Source organism: Orycteropus afer, unplaced genomic scaffold, assembly GCF_000298275.1.
Source record: "Orycteropus afer afer isolate SDZICR_OR568_19922 unplaced genomic scaffold, OryAfe1.0 scaffold00062, whole genome shotgun sequence".
NCBI lineage: Eukaryota > Metazoa > Chordata > Mammalia > Tubulidentata > Orycteropodidae > Orycteropus > Orycteropus afer.
In genome coordinates, this window is record NW_006921649.1 from 9,781,514 (window position 1) to 9,793,267 (window position 11,754).

Below are 11,754 nucleotides of genomic sequence, written 5' to 3' on the forward strand. Positions count from 1 at the left end.
GCATTGTAAATTTTGGTCAATGACATGAGACAAAGTATATGTGAACTGCTGTATGAAAAGTGAATTTACTCTGTAAATCTTCACCCAAATCCTAAATAAATAAATAAATAAATAAAAAGAAAATCAAAGTTTATGGTTTAGTGCAAAAATATAGAGCATTGGAGGCCATCCCATATCAGCTTATAGTTGATGCAGAAAAAGTATGAGATTTTGGGTAAAATAAAACTGGTGGCCAGGCCTGGCTTACCCCTTTTGAACCGTGTAGTTTAGGCAAATTGTTTATCCTCTCTCTGCTTGTTGGTTTTGTCCTCTATAAAATAACAACCATCATAGTAGCAACTCACCCAGTTGTTGTGAGGGTTAAGTGACATGGTGTGAGTGTACATGCTCAGTAAGATGTATGGAAATGCATAAACGGTGGATATCAATATGTAATTGATGATACTTATCAGAGTGATTGTCTTATTTCTCTAGTGCTGCTATAATAGAAAAACAACAAGTGGATGGCTTTAACCAACAAGAATTTATTCTTTTACAGTTTAGGAGGCTAGAAGCCCAAATTCAGAGTGCCAGCTCTAGGGGCTGGGTAAAGGCCCCTCAATCCTGGGTTTCAACTCTGCCTCTTGTTGTAGGGCCACTAGAGCTGGAGGCTTCTTCTGATTGATGCAACTTTTGGATGCTAAGGCTGACGAACTCAAGATCAGCAAGTAAAATGGCACAATCCCAAAATCAGCAGACAACATGGCAGACAGTATAGTAAGCTGCTGGCTTTGGCAGATGACAAATCCAAGATATGCCAAAAAGCTGGACACTTTTCTCAAAGCTTCTCCATATATACTGGAAGCAGGCTGCACCCTGAAGACAGCTAATTGGCTGCTCACAGCAGATTCCACAATGGAATTGGTTATAGCACATCAATTTCATTATGGAGAATAACTACATACAGCTGCCATGCTGCTCAAAGCCATGACCCAGCCAAGTTGACACACAATCTTAACTACCACCGTGGTAGTGATGTTTTGATGATAGTAGTGGTGATGATGTTGTGATGTTAGTGGTCATGTTGGTAATGATAATGGTGATGGTGGTGGTGGTGGTGGTGATGGTACTGATTGTGGTGGTGATAGTGCTGTGATGGTGTTAGTGGTAGTGGTGATGGTGTTCGTGGTAATAATAGTGATGTTGATGGGATACTTTAAGTGTTGGTGGGGATTATGTTAGTGTTGGCGATAGTGAAGGTGGTGGCGGGGGATGTTGTTAATGAAGTTAGTGGTAATGGGTTATAATAACAGTGAGGCTGATGGTGGGGGTATCAGTGCTGTTGATGGTGCTAGGTAGAGGTGATGGTAATGATAGTAGTGATGGTTGGTAGTAGTAGTGGTAGTGATAGTAGTGGTGAGGGATGGAATCAGTGGTGGTGGTGATAACAGTAAAGGTGATATTGGTAATGTTGATGGTAGTATTAGTGGTGGTGATGATAGTGTTAGTGGTAGCGTTGGTGGGGGGGTAGTGGTGGTAGTAGCGCTGGTGGATTTTGGGCTATCATTCTACTTGTACCAACTGTCTTCTCTGGCTAGGCTATACAGAACTTGAGCTCCTCCAAATGTATTTGTCAACTATAAGAAAGAATAAGATAAATCAGCCCATGTCTCTACATGTCTTTTCTTCAAGACTTACTCATGATTGCTACTCTCAGAATCATGTTAAAATAAGCTGTCTTCTTTCCACTTGCATCCCTGCACATAGCACATTCTCAGCCTTCAATAAATATTTGTGGAATGAACACAGGCACTTGTGGAAGGACAAAGATTATGTTCTTAGATGAACTCAACAGTTAAATATCCCATCACTGAAATACCTAGAAGTTATCAGGCACCATTTTTCATCACATCAAGATGTAGCCTCACTGCCTTAACACCATGACCAGCATGGGCAGTGCAATAGCCCCTCTCATTGGGAAAGCTGAGGAGAATTGTTGGTACCTTCTCTGCCCCAGAGGTCCTCCAGGTGTCAGCCAGGCCTGACTCTTTGTACCCACCTCCCTGGAATCAGAGGTAGGGCCTGTTCTGCCCTGATTCTGTCCTGAGTGATTACAGGGAGAAATGGAGAAAATGGCATCTCCCACCAAATGCTCTAGAGACAGTGTATCTCCCTCCTCAGCAGCCTTGCCATGCAACATGAATGAGAGGCTGCCCTGTCCCTGGAGATGGCCCCTTGGCAGCATCCCCCACACCATCCTGGAAGGGATCACAGAAGTGGCTTCAAGTGCCAGTGCCTCCACAGCTACTGTTCATCTCTGGGCAAGTTATTCACCTGTATGTGGAAAAGGGATAATCATGTGTCAACTTTGTAGGGTACTTGTGGCTTTTACTTATATACACATAGTAAAGACTCAAAAAATGATAAACCAAACTGAAACTAAACTCATTGTCATTAAGTCAATTCCAACTCATGGTGATCCCACACATTACAGAGTAGAACTGTGATCTTGAAAGCTTTTCTGGGCTGTAATCTTTACAGTAGCAGATCACCAGGTCTTTCTTTTGAAGCCCTACTAGATAAGTTCGAGCTGCCAATCTTTTTATTAGTAGTTGCATCACTCAGGCATCTCAGTAAATGACAGCAGTTACTAATATTGGTATTATTCATTATTTTTAGTACTAGTGAAGAGATTGAGCTTATAAGTGGTGAATAATGAAAGGACCTCAGATACACCAGAGACCTTGGGTGTGGTTTGGATTCACTTTGAATCCCCTGATCCTGGAACTCTGAACCTGAGGGGAAGCTCTTGAAGGCATCACACATCATTGTTAGCTTGTTGAGAAGGATGGTGAGATATGTAGGCCTTTGGGTCCAAGTGTTGCTCTGTGGAGTAAGGAATCAGATTTGAAGACCAACTAGTCTTGGACTTGAAAGTCAGACTTGTCTATCACAAGTTATAACCCTAAATAAGTCATTTCTCTTGTGCCTCAGTTTCCTCTTGTGTCCAGTGAGGTTAGTAATACTTATCAAATGTGCTTCTCATGAAGAGGATGGAAAATAGAGTATAAATGGAGCAACAGGATGAATTTGTCTCCCAGGCAGCTCAGGACAGAAGGTAATATAAAGACCAAAGTGGTTTTTGGATTAGAGCTTCCTACAGCCTTTACCCATGTCTGAAGTTGATTCACAGTTCCCCAAAAAACCCTAGAACAAAGTAAAAAATGGGGGAAGAGAGAGGGGAAGAGTACGGAACGAGATGTAACTATTTATTGCTGTCTGCACTTAGCAAGAATCAACATAGAGAGAATTAATGGAGTGTTGTCATTCTTATTGTTAAAAGATGTGGAAGGGAATCCAGTTAGAAAGAAGGACTTGTAAAAAGACACAGGGTGAGCAAGAATATGGAGAGATGGACAGAACCTAAGCAGAATGTGGTCAAGGTAGGGAGATGAAGGCAGCTGTTCCCCAGGCTTCTAATAGAACCTGATGACTGTGTGTGTCAAACAGGAGTACATAAAGAGTGTTTGAGGTGTGTGTGTGTGTGTGTATGTTTGCACAGAAAGATAAAACATAACATCACACATTGCTAGGCATACAAGGGTAGCAGTTGCCGTTGAGTTGACTCTAACTCTTGGTGACCCTATGTTTGTCGGAGTGGAACTGTGCTGATTTTTCAGAAGTAGATCACCAGGCCTTTCTTCCTAAGTGTCTTTGGGTGAACTTGAATCTTCAGTAGTTAGATTAGCAGCCAAACATGTTAACCATTTGCAGTTGCCCAAACTTTACCTCATTTAATTTTCACACAACCCCATGAGGCAGATACTCTTATTATTTTCATTTCATAGATGAGAAAACTGAAGCTCAGAGAGGGCAAGTGACTTTTCAAGGGTCACTCAGGTGGTTAGAGCAGAGATATATCAGAACCCAGGCCTGCCTATCCCCTTGGGTCTCTGTAGTACTGCCACTTAGAGATTCCACACCTACTACAGACTATGACCCCAGTTTGACAGATGGGAAAACTGAGGCTCAGGAAAGCTGCTTCCCACAGTTGCACAGCCAACTTGAGATACCACAAGACTAAATCTCAGGTCTCTGGGCACCATCCCTGGTGCCTTGTGCATCACTGGAATTGACAACACAAGAATCTTCCATCTCTTCCCTTCTCTTCTCCCCCTTCTTCCCAAACTTTGCAAAAGCAATAAATGCAGCTCAAACTCAAAACTACTTTGGACTTAACACTACCTCTATGAGAGCTGCCTGGGAGACAAACCCCCACCATTGCTCTAATATGTCAGTGGAGAGCAGCCAGCCTATAAAACTGACACATATTGCTCCTTCTCAGTCCAGACCCCACGTAATCAGAGGGTGCTCCATGTCCAGGTGAAGTGCACAGACTTTGAAGTCATGCAGCCCTCACCTGGAACCTGGCTGTGCCCTTTTTTGAGATGTGTGACCTTGAGTAAGTCACCCTCTCCCTCTTAGCCTCAAATTCTTTGTCTGTAAAATAGGAATAAGCAAAGCATTGCTAGGGGGATAATTGAAAAAGTGTGTGTAAAGGCCCTGCTCCATGATAGGCATTCATTTAAGAGTGAACAACTGTTTTGGTAGTTACAGTTTGATCCAGTGAGTCTCAGGCTGCAGACTTGATAAATGCAGGTTTCTCTGCAACCAAGTTTGCTGGCTGCTAGCACAAGTATGAAAATCCCCGGCACATGTATTATTTCCACTACTCATAGCAGACATCGATCATCAATCATAATACTTTTTTCTTCTGAGCTAGAATGTGACCTCAGAATCCTTCTTAACACAGCACTCTATGTATAGTCACAACCAGTTGATTACAGCTGACTTGGGTGATAGATGAAATGCATTAGTATCTCTGTTCTGACCAAGTCCACATTTGTTGCTCCCTTTCATGGCCCAGGCTGCCTCTCTGCTGTCTCTAGTATGCTTTTGTGAGTGAGTATGTATGTGCACATACACAAATGTATGTATGTGTGAGTATGCATTTCATTATTTAAATTGTTCTTCTAGGCCAAATGACTGTTCCAGGCATTTGATGGTTAGTTTATTGTACAAATCTCTCTGTATATTTAAGATCCCACTTGGAATGTCATGTCTGTGGTTCAGGATCTGCAAATAACATCAGCTCATATCTGGGAGGTAGGAGGGTAGGTATCAGCTTAAAGTTTGTGAGAACTAAATTTACACAGAGCATGCCATCAGCCATCCAGATGAGTGGCATGAGAGATGGTGTTTGAATGTGGATCTGGAATTCATTCAGAAAACTGGAGACTCTATCGGGGTGACTTGATTGCTGACTGTGATCTCCAGTAGGTAGGCTTGGGATAGAATAGTTTTTAACTTTTTGGGTAATTTTAGCTGCTATAACAAATCCTATATTTCAGTGGCTTATTACAATAGAATTGTATTTCTCATTCATAAACCTATTCAGTAAAGGTGCTCCTGGTGGGCAGGTAGCTCTCTTCTATGTGCTTGCTCAGGGATATCCTTCCACATTGGCACTCCAACAACACTAGGGTCTCTTCTACATTTAGGTGAAGGGGATAGAGATGACACATTGCTCCTCAACCACTTTGACCTGGCAGTGAGAAATACATGTATGCTCAAATTTGATTGAGGAGAGTGCACTCTGTACCCCCACCCAGAAGCAAGGTGTGGAAAGTCAGGAAATGTGGTATCTGGCTGGCCCAGTAGCAATTCTATATAGTCTTGGGGAAATATAAGATGGGTGTAGTATAAAGACCACAGCCAAGTCTGCCACAAACAGGGCTGGGCACCAAATATGCTGGGTGAAGTCCTGTCTGGGGGTAGAGTCTAAGTCTAAAGGGTGGACATGGAGAAGGGCAGCCCAAGAACCAGAAGAGATCAGCTGGTTGGGCCACCCAGAACTATCTGGAGAAGTCCTGCCCTGACCAGGGACAGACCTGTTTGATCTGATGTCAGCTGTCTCCTTCCTCAGTAGAAGGCTCCAAGCCTAATGCCATTGAATGTTCTAGTTGATCAATCCCCATCCCAGATTCCAGACCGTTCTAGGCCCACCAAGAAACCTCATTATTATAACTTGCTGTCCAGCCATTTCTGCCTCTGGGGAAAGAGATAGCTGTTCATGACTATGTCAGCTTTCCTTTTTTGCATGGCAGTTCCACTTCTCATTGTGGCTTACATTTCAGTCTCATGATCTGGGTTAATGGGGGTGCGCTCATGACAGATGGGTCCCTTCTGAGTATGCCAGCAAAATCAGGTTTCTGAGACTCCATAGCTGAGGGCTAAAGGCTGGGGAATTTGCCAAGGTAAATCCCACTTGGTGAAATCTCTGAGAAGTAGCCAGCCAGTGTCCTCTGGGCAAAGTACCCCCCATGCACACCAAGAGGCTGCTTTGTCCTACATGGAGGCCACATTCCCAGCCCTGCAGGTCTGGGTCGGCTTCCAGATGCACCTGAAACATTTTGGCAGCTTCTCCTGATCTCTATAAGGAAGAGAGCAGGAAGGGGAGGAGATGAGTAAAAGCATCCAATGCTTAGAGTTTTCCCTCAAAGTGCCTCTCGTGAGCCTGTTTCTACAGGATTTGGAACAAAGGAATCCTGGCACTTTGATGATGGTGTCGGCAGCGGTTGTTGAAATGAATCTGACACTCACAGTGCCTTAGTAGGAATTATAATTACATTGGAAGACCGGAGGCAGCCAAGTAAACTGATTAGTTGCTTGCTCCAAATTGATAGATTTCTTCCCCTCTGGTCAAATATAGGGCCAGCCCCGGGAGAGGGCAGAAGCTCACTGAGTGGGAGCTGTCCAAGGTGTGCTGTGCACATCCAGGAAGACTAAAGCAGGGCTAACAGGTTGCCCTGGAGAGACAGTCTGACAGGTTCCCACCTGTGCTGTGACTGTGCCCACTGTCTCCACACCTCCAGGTAAGGGCCTGGGCTCTGATACTGTGCAGTGGGGAGCTGGGCTAGGGCGAGCTGTCCTTAGAGCAGAATGATGTTGATTGGACTGTTAGGCAATGCTCTGGGAAGCCCTCCCCCAGGAAAGCCGGAGCTTTCTGCCAGGCATAATTATTGCATGGATAATTACACGATTCAGAGCCTGCTGGAGAATCCTGGGCTGAAGCCAGAGTTCTGGGACTGCAACTGGTTCCTTCTTCTCAGAGTCATCAAGTCTGAAAGAAGGTAATGATTCCCTCACCTAAGAATCCTACCTGGCAAACATAAAGCAAGAGGAGCAGGACGTGGATTTTTCTCTTCCTCTGCCCACTCCCTTACATAGTTGGGGTCCCCAGGGTTCCAACATAACCTGATTTGTACTCTCTCTTTCATCACTTCCCTGGGGAAGCCCACCTCCTCTCATGAGCACCCCTATATACCAATGACATACATTTTGCCAGCACCTATAATGCCCTCTGTACTTCAACCATACATCTCCAAATGTATGCTGCGCATCCCCTTCAGATGTCTCCTGCCACTCATTTCACCCTACATGGGGCTTCCCTCCTGTTTCCCCAGTCAGCACCTCAGCCTAGATTCCCTTCTCATTCAGCGGCCCCTCATCCTCCCAGACCCTCTGCTAAAAACCCAAGAGTCCTTGTAACTGTCTTCTCTCCCTCATCACCCACATGTAATCTGTAGCCAAGTTGTATCAGTTCCACCACAGAGAGGGCTCTTTGGTTAGTCTTTTCTCCAAGCTCTGTTGACATGGCCAGGTCCAGCATTATCCCTGGCTTTCATGCAGTGGCCTCCTCACTGACCTCCCTGCTTCCATTCTCATCCACTTGAAAACACCTTCCTACTGTCTCCAGATTCACCCTTCTTAATACAAATCTGACTGCATATTCCCATCCTTAGCATCCTAAATGGCTTCCTATCACCTTCAGCCTCAAGTTGACCCCCTTCAGGGTACACTCAAGGCTCTTCTTGAGCAGCCCTTGCTTACCTCCAGCATTACACCTCCTACACCAGTCATCCCACCCTCACCTTCCTTGATGCCACACTCTGTTTCACACTGCTCCTCAAATGTGGCTTTGCCAGGCCTCAACATGTAAGTATTGGATGAGAGGATATAGTGGTGAATATTCCAAACTCGAACCAGACTATCTGAACTTGAATCTTGACTTCATCCTTTGCTAGCTCTGTGACCTTGAAGAATTCACTTGGCTTCGCTGTTCCTCTTTTTCCCCATCTCTAGCATAGAAATAATAATAATAATAATATAACCTATCTCATGGAGGGGAGCTCTGGTAGCATAGTGCCTAAGGTACTTGACTGCTAATCAGAAGACTGGCGGTTCAAACCCACCAGCCACTCCTCGGAAGGAAGGTTGGGCAATCTACTTCCATAGTGACACTGCCTTGGAAACCCAAGGAGGGGTCGCTATGAGTCAAGTCTGACTTAATGGCACATAACAACAACAACAACAACAACATCTCATGGAGTAGCTGGGAGAATTCAGTGAAATAGTTCACATAAATAACTATAGCATAGAAATTATGAGAACAGAACCTATCCCATGGGGTTCTACAGTATAGAAAAAATAATATTACCATCTACAGCATAGAAATAATATCTATTATCTGCTGTGGTTAGTTGCCATCAACTTGGCGCTGACTCATGGTGACCCCATGCACAACAGAATGAAACATTGCCTGATCCTGTACCATCTTCACAACTGTTGAAATGTTCCAGTCCATTGCTGTAGCCACTGTGTATTTTGAGTGCCTTTGAATGTTGGATGCTCATCTTCCAGCACTATATTGAGCAATATTCTTTTGTGACCCATATTGTTTTTACTGCTAATTTTTGAAAGTTGATCACTAGGCTTTTCTTTCTCGTCTGTCCTAGTCTGGAATCTCTGCTGAAACTTGTCCACCATGAATGATCCTGCTGATATTTGAAATACCAGTGGCATAGCTCCCAGCACCATAGCAACACAACAAGCCACCAGAGTATGACAAATTGACAGACAGGTGGTTGAATATGTATATTTAGACATTAATAATATGTAATCTAGATATAGATGCTAATCTGTAGCAGAGACATCATAACATAGAAATAATAACAGATCTCATGGGGTTGTTAGGATTCAGTGAAATAATTCACATAAAACACTCAGAAAACGTTGTTGTTGTTGTTGTTGTTATGTGCCGTGGAGTCGGACCTGACTCATAGCGACCCCTCCTTGGGTTTCCGAAGCAGTGTCACTATGGAAGTAGATTGCCCCAACTTCCTTCCAAGGAGTAGCTGGTGGGTTTGAACCACCAGCCTTCTGGTTAGCAGTCAAGTGCCTTAGGCACTACGCTACCAGAGCTCCCACTCAGAAAATAGTAAGTTCTATATTAAAAATGGGAGCTCTGGTAGCATAGTGGCTAAGACACTTGCCTGCTAACCAGACAGCTGGTGGTTCAAACCCACCAGCCACTCCTCGGAAGGAAGGTTGGGCAATCCTATTTCCATAGTGATACTGCCTCGGAAACCCAAAGAGGGGTCACTATGAGTCGGGGCTGACTCGATGGCACATAACAACAACAACATATTAAAAATAATAAATGTAGCTATATCATCATATATTTGCTTCATCCCATCAGATCCTGGGGGAGGAGAGGATTTCAATTAGTCCACACTCTCATTTTATAGATGGAGAAACCGAGCTCCTGAGAAGGGAGGAGCCTTCCCATAGCCTCCCTGGGAGTGGGAGCCTGACTCCTGGATCCCAGGCCAGAGTGCTGTGTTCTCAGGGCCACTAACCTAATGCAGAACTGGAGAGTTCCCTCTGGACAATCGAGTTCTGAGTTTTCCAAGGACTCGGCAGTGATGAGAGGGAGTCCTCCTCTCAAAACTCCTGATTCTGAGAAATGGGTCAGGATGGGGGAGGAAAAGTATGCAGTTTGGCTTTGTTCCAAGTTGACCAAATCATGGTCTCTCTGAGTGTGCAGAGACCCTGGCCCTCTGATTGCAAGGTGCGGTTAGGACCTGGGAACAGGTGCAATTAAGGGTAGGCTTCTACCAACACCTAGAACCTGGCCTAAGTGATGGAAGGAGCCCAAGCCTGGTATTGTGCATTGAATTGTGTCCCCCAAAAAATATGTCTTTCAATTCCTAACCCTATACCTGTGGTTATAATCCCGCTTAGGAATGGATTTTCTTCATTATGTTAATGAGACAGTATTAGTGTAGGATGTCTTAAATCAATCTCTTTTGAGGTATAAAAGAGATTAAACAAGTAAGTGAGCAAGCAGAGATGGAGGAAGAGAGATGCCAAGCTGCATGAAGATAGCCCAGGAGTGGAAGCTCAAAGGAGACAAGGAGCTTCCTCCAGATAGACATAGAAAGAAAGCCTTCCCCGAGAACCGGCACCCTGAATTCAGACTTCCAGCCTCCTAACTGTGAGAAAATAAATGCCTATTTGTTAAAACCACCCATTTGTGGTATTTCTGCTACAGCAGCACTAGATGACTAAGCTGGGGAGCCAGCTGACCTGGGCTTTGGAAGCGGCTGTGTGTCTCTGGGCGAATCCCTGTCTCTGAGAAGCTGCTAGCAAAAGAGTTAAGAGCAAGGACTCTAAACAGTGCCTGCATCCTAACGCCAACCCCAGCACTTACCAGTTGGCTGACCTTAGGCAAGTGAGTTAAGCTCCCTGAGCCTCAGTTTCCACTTCTGTAAAGTGGAAGATAATAGTAATACCTGCCCCCCAGTGTTGTGAGGATAAAGGAAATAATCTCTATAAAAGCACCTAGACTGCTTGAGATGGAGCAAAATTTGATAAACATTCCCAGAATAAAATCAGTAGCCACTGATTTGCTTCCAATTCATGGTGACTCCATGTGTATCAGAATAGAACTGTGCTCCATAAGATTTTCAATGGCTGGTTTTTTGGAAATAGATCACCAGCCCTTTATTTCAAGGAGCTTCTGGGGAGACTTCGGACTCTAACCTTTTGATTAGCAGCTGAGCATGTTAACTGCATCGCCCAATGCAAAACATTACTAATGTCAGTAAACATTAGTAATCTATAAAATGGGAATAACCAAGCAATATAATATATGTAGGGCACCCATCTCTGTCTATAATCAGTTTACATTCCCTCCCTAAAGTGAACGGGAAGGAAGATCTTGGTGAAAACCCTACTTGGCATCTTTGCCAACTGGCAGTTTTTCCTTGAGTTAATTTGGGAGCCTGTGACCTTTCTTGCTGTGTGTTTCTCTGACTCTGACTGCAATACCACAATGCTAGCCAAATGTGGTGACAAACCCCATTCTCAGCCAATGGTGGAGAGGCAGAAACATTTTGGAAGTGTCTCCTGGAGTGAGATCAGGGGATGGGAGAGCCCTCTGACTCCCCAGGGTTCTCCTAGTGAATGGAATAATTCCAGACTCTGTCTCAGGAGTCTCCCTCACCAAGGGGTGAAGGTGTTAGCTCAAGGCGTGTTGACAGTGCCCTCACACACACTCCTACTGCATCCTAAGCTCAGAAACCTCTCCCCTGCACAAGGCTTCTGTGTCAGAGTCACCAGGGAAACGGGGCTGCTGAGAATGCCAGCACCAACCAGGCTGCTCTCTCCTGGGGTGAGACGGTTGCATATTCCACACATTTCCAACTTACAACCACCCTTTGAATGTCTTCCATGTGCCAGACCCCAGCTCCATCTGCTGAGTCACTCTTTGATTGGGTCTCCCCTGTGTACCCAGGATTATTGGCTGGGCTTAAATCCTGGATCCTCCACCTACTAGCTCTTGGACCTTATTTGGTTTATGATGCTCCA